Source organism: Dermacentor andersoni, chromosome 3 (assembly GCF_023375885.2).
Source record: "Dermacentor andersoni chromosome 3, qqDerAnde1_hic_scaffold, whole genome shotgun sequence".
NCBI lineage: Eukaryota > Metazoa > Arthropoda > Arachnida > Ixodida > Ixodidae > Dermacentor > Dermacentor andersoni.
Window position 1 is genome coordinate 159,992,521 of NC_092816.1, and position 7,223 is coordinate 159,999,743.

Consider the following 7,223-nt stretch of genomic DNA (forward strand, 5'->3'; position numbering starts at 1 on the left):
GCCCGGGCATTTCATTGCCCGCCCGAGTCCCAGATGAACCCCAAGATGAAGTGCAAATTCTTTGGGTGAGATCCGGGCACATCCCAAGGACTGCGATACCACGTTCACGTGTGCATCGCATGACACACCTTCATGTGGCCTGTGCACATGCAGTTTTCTGCGCAGCATCGAAAGCGATGTCGTCGCCAGCCATGCACTACATACGCACTGTTTTATTTCGTGTCTGGAATGACGTTAAAAGGCGCGGGCTCTCTCTCTTGGAGGATTTAAATGTAAACACCTATTATATATTCGTTGCAAGGCTTCGTTGTGATCTAAATTCAGTGTGAACATAATAATGAATCAAACTTATACAAGACGGGTGCCACCTGACCGTAGCTTTAATTTTCTCTTTGCAAGTGGCGAGATGGAACGCTGACGCACTTTTTGAATTCTTAAGATATCTATAACGTGATGTGGCTGTAATTTCTCGGTATTTACAACGTTGCCACCTCCTGTACCCTTCTTCGCCTTTTTTTTTTCTTTGTAAGAACTAACTGCTCTTTTCTCCTCATTTTTCCTGTACAATAAAAATCGCTGATGACACGGCTTCTCATTTGGCGCAAATAAGTAATGATGCACATGTTGCTGCTTCGTAGCTAAAGCTTTCAGCAAACTGTGGTTCTGCCCATGCATAAACGAACTTTGCGGTGAAAGCGTTCACAAAGGAAAGGAATAGGTGTAGAAAGTGCTCTCCACTAATTATAATCTTGGTTTTCTTGGTTTAGTTATTCTAATGCTCTTTCGTAGAACAAAGCACTCCCTGCAAGTGACCGCCACTTGTGCATTTTGCAGAGCTTGCGTTCGAGAGTTCTGACATATTCTGATTCACTCAATCACTGGCCACTGTACCACATTTTTTTCCATTTACCCCACTGATTTATCGTTGATGTGGTTCGACCTACCAAGTTAACACGGGCCCGCCGAATAGAAACTCCTAGCTATTTATATTGCTTGACTATGGGTATGACTTGCTGTTGAAATGACGCCACGTAATGACTCCCCATTTCTCTGCGCTAAACTTGAGGCCTAGGTTTGTCGCTGCATTGCCACAGATATTCGAAAGTGTCTAAGTATCTCGTACGGCTGGGCCACGACCTAAGCGCCCCCACCGCAAACCATTGCGAGTGGGCAACACTCTCTACAGAACTTAAGGCCTTCTCGCTGTACCCTCTCCCCTTGATCTACGTCACGCAAAAGAGGCCCACATTGAAGTTCCGTGCAGCGTGCTACGTAGCTACGAGCGGCGCAGCTGTGTTTAAAATGAGACGCGGAAGACCAATTCGGCGACGACGGCGATAACAATTCGATTAGTTCCGGGAACCCTGCTGCTCCTCGGAGAGTTTCGGGGTTACAAAAGTCCTGGCACGCTGCGACATGCTTCCGAGCGGTTTTTTTTTTTTTTTTTTTTCTGGGCGTGAACCGTGCATGTATTCTCTGCGCTTGCGCTGCGATTGTAGTTGTGTGTCCGGCAAGCCTTCACTGCCGCGGAATGTGGATTACGTTCATGCCAGGATATGCCTAATAAGTGTTGCGGGCCAAATTGCTGGAGCAATTAGAAATCGGGGCCGAAAAATCATGCGTTCATGTTTCCGCAAGATCAACGACAGAATATTGGGTGCCAATGCTAAGGGAAAGAAGAGAAAGGCTGGTATTCAGTGGAATAAGGCAGCTGTTTCTTTGTAAATAGTTGCACGAAAGTTTTGTATCTACATTCCTAAACTCATTTGAGGTGTTCTAAATATGTGGACTGCAGTACTGTATGTAATAATGCCTCGAAAGCGAAATCATTCGTTTAGAGCCTAATCTAGACTGGAATAAAAGCTTGTGTCCCGAATGCGGAGAAGGGCACACCAGTGAAGCTGTCATGACATATGTGTTATGGTGCAGGGCTAACATGCTGTTGAAGAACTTTTGTGGTCACATGAACGGCAAACTCTTTGACGCCGACGATAAATTAAGGCAAGGAAGCTACTCTGAAGAAAAGGGAAGCACTGTGACTTTTCAATATAAGCCATGCTCCCTGTCATCATTTACCCAAAATTCGTTCTCAATCCTAAGGTTGAATCATTTAACTCTTTATGTGCAGGTTTTTTAATAATACAGCGCGTGAATAGTTTTGCATAAATAAAATAATCTTGGAACACCCTCTGTTCTCTAGGGACTATCTGCTCAACTATGCCTAAAGAAACAGTAACTGCGTTCTGGTTAACGTTGCCCATAAGGGCGCGATCCCTTCATGCAACACGTATCTTTGTGCACGCCACCGGCCTCTTCTCCGTGACGTTTCACGCCGAGCACTCAGGCCTTCTCTTGTCTGGGTGGCGTTGGGACTCGCATAGGAACCAGTAGGAACGACAGAATGTGCTTGCACGCGCAATGGCGCCCGCGTATACGTCCATCCCTAGACACTTGTCTGTTGATGGTTTTCATTGAATACCATAAAACCTGACTTTCAACGCTAAATGTTAGTCCTAAATTTTCACATTCTTGTCCAGAGATTTCAGCCACACGTTGCATATCACTTTGCTTGTTAGCAAGCAACACTATGTCGTCCGCATGAAATAAACATGGATGCTGCTGCTCTACTATGATGCCCGCCTGGTTGTGTGAGAGACTAAACCCGATATCACTTCCTTCTAGCGCCCGTTCCATCAATATCATGTACACCATGAACAGCGCCGCGAATACTGGACACGCCTGTCTCAGTCTTTTGGTGATATTAACTTTCCCTTCGCTCCTCACCCCCTTCCCTTTCAACGAAAACGGTATTTGACCCCCCAATGATCCGCGCCATATGCCCAGAGAGCCGTAATCCATGACAGAAAAAATCGTCGGCACGGAAGCCACGTTCAGACACCTTACCTGCTCTTCCACCGTGATACCAGCCCCATATCGGCCCTTGCGCTGACTCCGTATGTCGGACATGTGGCCTCGAAGAGGAATACTTGGTACGACTAGCCCTCCAGTGTGCCAGTTTGTCCCCACGACACACCAACGGCACCGCACTTCCGCCAGCATTTGGATTTGGGAGCGAGAACGGGGTGCGGGAACCGGGTGCGATGGTGTCTACCGCAATTCGCGTAACGAAGGCCAGACTGGCACAATGGTGGCGTATGATTTGGCAACGGCACAGAATAGCCAACTCTGAGGGGAACAGATCAAATTCAGTGTCTAACCGTCAATGTCTGTGCACTAGGTCGGGGTGTGTTTACAAAGGAACGATGATCGGTACTCCTCCCCTCTTATATTTTCCGCCTTTTTTTTCGCCATGTATATAGTTTATCCAGCTAGGGCGCTTTAAAGTAGCCCGCCCGTTACAAAGGATTCAGCTACAAATAATTTTATTCATCATCACTGCTAGCAGATAGCTCTACTATCACTGTGGAAACAAAAAACTCAGTGCCCTTCCACTCTATGAAGAAGGATGACCAGTGGAGCTGTGTATGTGGGCCCCTAATGGCGAACTGCATCTCCGCTACGGGTCGGGCCGGTACTGCACTATCTTCGGGATCGGCCCACATATGAGTTTTTTTGCTTACGACACGAAAATTTCCTTTGAAGGTAGAGGTATACAGCTTCGCTGTAATAAGACAACGGAGATTCATAATGGGAAGTAAGAAATGAGAAGCGAAAATCTGCACAACACACAGGCAGTGCCTTGCTGTTTGAGGCTCGAGCTGGTTGCCCAAGGATAAAAACATACTGTAGAAAATATTCGCAAGAAGATGAGACATGTGCCTGCAGCAGCGGCAGCATACACACGAAAAATTCCGAAGACCACTCAGCATATCCTAATTGAATCCGAAGGAATTCACCCTGTGATATCCGTAGGTAATGAAACCCTTCCTGAAGCGCTTGAACGTGAAGTGTACGGAAGTAACAACCCATCAGTAGTCGAGATAAGTGCGATACGTGTACATTATTGGTGAATAAAAGGAGGGAAGAGATTGATACGACCGAATCCGCTGGTAAGACATTCCACTCTGTGAAGGTGGATTACGAGCGAAGATGTTTAGCAGATGACACAGAGGTGAGAGAAAATTTTCAAGAAAGGTATGGACTCATTTACTCTGATTTTTGTACACATTGGCGTGGACGACGGGACCGCCGTCCAGAGAAGCTGTAGGAAACTAGACACACGTGACGTTTCAACGGGACCACCACTACGGGAGAGCGGAAGGAAAGTGGATACCCAAGCGCTTGGAACGCCGACAAAGAGAGGACGGTGCGAACGTAGACATGGCTGACGCGTGTCAAATTGTAGTATCTGTTCTTACTAGCTTAATATCTGATACGGGTTCTATTGGGACTCCAGATATTAAACTTATTTTTGCAACTTGGCGGAATGCTTGAAGCTTGCTTCACTTCTACCGCGGGTCGGTCAGTTATTGCACTACCTCCGGGATCACGCCACATTTTTTGCCAACGCTGAACAAAAATGCACGGAAGCTTAGCCACAAACAGCATGGCTGCAAACTGCTACAGTGTAAAACATGTGCAGCATACCTGAATAATTCAAGCAGGCTAGATGCATATTTGTCATTGCTCCGCTTCAAAGGGGACGCCAATAAATAATTATCATCATCATTATCACTGGGATTTGAAACAGTCATAGATGCATCAACTTACTACTGCAGCAGCCTTTTATGTTCAGAAGTGGCTGAGAAGGTCAATATATGGATCGTTAACGAAAGCTGCACTCACTCCTGTGAAACCTACCCATCGTTCTGCTTTGCAAGGGGGAGAAGCTGTTTTCACAGCTCACCCGCATAGGGAGGGGCTTCTGCGCCGCCACCTTCAGCAACGCCACACCTCACGCGCGTGGCAGCGTTTCTTTTCTTTTTTTTCGTTAATTTGGCTTGAGATAAGTGTTTCACGGGCGCGTCTTCCCACGCTGGCTCGTTTGCTTTGCTCCATGTGCGTTCTGTTTCTTTATTAACTTAGGGGAAGTGACACTGGCGTGCCAAGAAAGAGCGATACTGTTGAGCTTCAGGCACCCATCCTTACAAAGCAGTTGCACGACTTATGACATAAGGATGACATTTGGTCTAGCTGCTTAAAATCGGAAGACCAGCTGAAACAGAGAGAACGATCACCGGCTGCGGCCAACGTGCAATTCGCGGTTCGTTCGTCACGAAGGCAGGCGAGTGCCCTAATCGGTGAAGGCGATTCATACCGCTGCCAAAGGGGCACTTTAATTAGTTCGCGAATTGCATCGATCTAAATAAAAATAAATTTGGAACGAGCGCTACTACATGGCAGCTTTTCCGTCGCAATTGATTTTGTCTGTCCTTAACCCAAATAGGATATAAATCTTTGATTCTGATTAACCTCAATCGCTAATGAAAGTAGAGTAGCCTGAAGGCCGTGAACACTGGTGTTTAAAGATTGAACGGTCGCACTACTTGCGCATGGCTGGCTGTACCGGCTTGTGTGGGCGGTGGAAATAATTTAGGCGTAGGTGGTGCTAATGATACCGCGCGGAGCGGTTTAAATTTGTTCGCTTATCACTTATAATTTTCGTACTGCAAAAACGAAAAAAAAAATCAGATTCTTATCCAAATCAAACGAATGTGTGCTTCTCTCTTGACGGGTAAGTCAACAACATAATCCTTTATTTACCTTTTTCTAACGCCGCAGCTGGGTCAACATTGGAAAATCAATTACCGGAACAGATATATGCCGACTCCGCAAGAACAAGAACCAGTCCTGGCATGGCACATTGAGTACACTTTACTACGCGCAGAATAATTAAACATCGCACGCGTAATGCGAAGGTTGTGGGATCGTTCCCCGCCTGCGGCAAGTTTTTTTTTTTTTCAGAATTTATCGTTTCTTTATTTCATTTATTAAGCACAAGTAATTTCCCCTATTTTGCCCTTGGGGTGTGTGTTTGTTGGCTTCTCATGATATGACTCATTTCGCATTTATAAGTTAGAGCTAGTATTACGCTAGCACAAACTGGATCGGTCAGTTGTCTTTTGATATGCTTGCCTCCGTAAATGGCTTTCGCTTTCTTTAAATCCACTCCCCTCAATGCGTGAGGGGTGGGGTCAGTGGAGCGTTACACTGTTTACGTTAGGCTGACCTAGGTTTGTATAAGCAGCTGTGTACAGCTAATGAAGCCTCTAGGTCAACTGCACAGCAGCTCTCAGCTTGTGTCAAAGAATCAGGGGCACACATAGAAGGTTAGTGGGGGGATACATTTTTCATGCAATTACAGATGTTTATTGGAAAGCTTTTTTGTCATTCCACCTCCTATACCGTATTGTTTCGATATATTTTTCACTCAGGATTCCTAGCTGCCTCCTTGCCCAGCCACACATCTGCAGTATGGCCAGCCATCCAAAGTCATCCTAGATCGGCTAGCCACAACCTTCTCCCTGGATGTGCAGCTCAATTTGACTGTGAGCTTTCCTTGCTTGCATTCAAAGTAGATTGCCAAAGCTGAACATAAGAGATTACACATTATCTTACTGCTCATGTCTTACGATTCGTTTTTTACCTTTGTTTCTACTACGGAGTTCATCAAACGAGCTTCATTCGACAACAAATGTGGCTGCTGTGCGCAAGAGTATCGTGGAACTATAGGGTGAGCTGCCCTAGAAGCGATATATTACGAGCAATGAATGTTACGGGGCTGTAAAGGGGCCTAAAAATGGTCACTGTAAAGTGTGAAAGAGCTACATGTAATAAAACTATGACAATGACTATGAAGTGTGCTAAGGACGCGAAAGGTGCATTGTAAAAGAGTTACGATGAACGATTGGTCATTTGGATAAAAATTCGAAAAGCACTACTGCCCTAACAGATTCCTTGAAGCGCAAGGACTTCAAGGTGTGTGCTATACAAGGACTACTATCACAGCAGTATCCTCTAGAGAGAGGATGCGCTACGATACTATTGGGCTATCAACATGTAAAACCCCATCGTTCAAGAAACCTAGAACAGCTTTGGTGGCGAAACGGGTTTCCTTACCAAGAAACATACCGGGATGGAGAGGGAGACAATACCGGTATGTTAGAGGAAAATGTTTCCTTCTTTCTCTTTCGTCTTCCCGACACTCCACGAGGACGTGGAGGACGCTGAGCCTTTCTACCACAGGTAGGAGGTTCGTTGCCAGTAAGCAGAAAACTGTGAGTACCATATGTGTGTCCTATTCTGAGTCTGCAGAACAGGAC

The 7,223-nt window shown here is 46.0% G+C and overlaps 1 pseudogene; it reads left to right on the top strand.

Annotated features, from left to right (window-relative positions):
- The first annotated feature begins 4,281 nt into the window (after nt 1-4,281).
- Nucleotides 4,282-4,461, top strand: LOC126524816 (U2 spliceosomal RNA; annotated as a pseudogene).
- The last annotated feature ends 2,762 nt before the right edge of the window (nt 4,462-7,223 follow it).